This window comes from Primulina eburnea, chromosome 8 (genome assembly GCF_022965805.1).
Source record: "Primulina eburnea isolate SZY01 chromosome 8, ASM2296580v1, whole genome shotgun sequence".
Lineage (NCBI taxonomy): Eukaryota > Viridiplantae > Streptophyta > Magnoliopsida > Lamiales > Gesneriaceae > Primulina > Primulina eburnea.
The window spans coordinates 29,690,522-29,692,413 of NC_133108.1; positions in this window are offsets into that span (position 1 = coordinate 29,690,522).

The window sequence follows — 1,892 nt, forward strand, 5'->3', positions numbered from 1 at the left end:
ATACTCCTTTATTCTTTATTCAACTTTTTCCTTCTCCTTTTTCTCAACATTCTTTTTCTATGATATTCCTATACGCGCTCAAGGGAGAAGAAGTTTTGTAGTGATACACAAGTTCGTTTTCTCTCAGTTTTCGGTAGGTACTAGTGTATATGCTCAAAAGTTGGTAGTTGAAGTAGGGATTTAGAATTGATACAGATTGGGGCTTTTGTGTGCCTTGGCACACTCCATTCGATTTTCATTAAGTTCAAAAATGGGACACTAGGGTCTTATACAATGTTATGGGTAGGCTTGAAAGGCTCAACCGTTCCAAAAATTGCTTAATCATCCCTAAGTCACACAATACCCATATCTCGCCTCGAAGAGTGCCAAACCAAGTTCTATACTACTTTCAATTTACCAATCAACACACACAGATAGATCATGTTTTCGGGTATTCAAATAGAACAAATTACACATCTCATTCTTATTTAAGCTCAAAGGGCTAACAATTGACAAATGATTCAAGGAAAAACAGGCCCAACATAATTCAAAGACTGCCTGGATCATTTTTGTGTTAGTGAACACATATCTCAACAACAAGTAATCAACATGCAGGTTTTGGAGTCCATTCACACATCACAAATCACAAATCACATGAACACTCTCATGACATCGGATGTATCAACAATCATAGCCATCGTGAATTAGTGTGTAAACGGTTAAGTAAAGATAGCATGCTTTTGGATTCGTAGTCATGGAAAAACCTATGTTTCGGGTCAACTCTCATCATTGTTTGGTTAATAACTTAATTCCACAACTCTAAAAAAAACAGTTTAACGACTAAAAATGGACATAAAGACTAAATTAAATATTATTATTATTATTATTTTAGATATAAACAGCAAAATTAAATCACCCACCCAAACTTAAATTATGCATTGTCCTCAATGTATAATCATGAAATAACGGAACAATCATACCTCCCACAACGAGCGTCAGTGCTCGCCGTCATCATCATCGTCATCCTCATCCATGTTCTGGTATGGGGGCTGGTGAGGGGCTCCATGGTACTGTGGTGGCCAAACCGGTGGCTGGGGAAACGTCGGATCCTCTGGACCTATAGATGGAAACCTCTAAGCAAGCACGCCAGTGAAGTCCATCATATATCCCATGAAATGGTCGGTGCGGTGCTGAAGCGAATCCAGCACCTGGCGCTGCTCAACCAGTAACCTCCTTTGGTCCTCCATCTCTGTCTCAAGTCTATTAAATCGATCTCCCCTGCGCTGCCTGGCTGCCTCAGGTCTTGGTGGCTGTGGGACCTGTGGATGTGGGAGCTCCTCTTCATCTGGATACTCGTGGGGAATATAAGAAGCAGCTCCAAAGAAGGCAACAATGAGGGCCTTCGGCTTTAAAACTTGCTCATCAGGTGACCATGCCACGCTATCCTGTCGGCGTAGCTCGGTAACTATATGAGGGCATGGAAGTGCGACCGTGGCTAACCCTGTGTCGGCTCTCATAATCGATCCATAAATTATTTTCCCCAAGTCAACCGATTTGCCCATCAAAATAGCAAAGACAAGTGCAACTTTTTCTTTGGTCACATCGTGGTAGTGCGAGGATGGGAGAACCCGGGCCAACACGAACGATGTCTACGCACTTGCATTGGGGCCAATATCGGATTTATTTAGAGAAATTGGACCACTCGATCTCATTTTCCATGCAGTACCTGCCTGACATACGGTCCGAATGACCTCTGAATTATTAACCTCCTCTTCCAGAAATTCTCTGTACTCGTCTTGGTAGAGGCTAGGCATCTGATAGATCGTGTTTATCGTTTGAGAGTCAAACAATACCAATTTACCTCACACCAATACTTTCGACTCGTCATGGCGTATCCGCATATTAGCATAGAA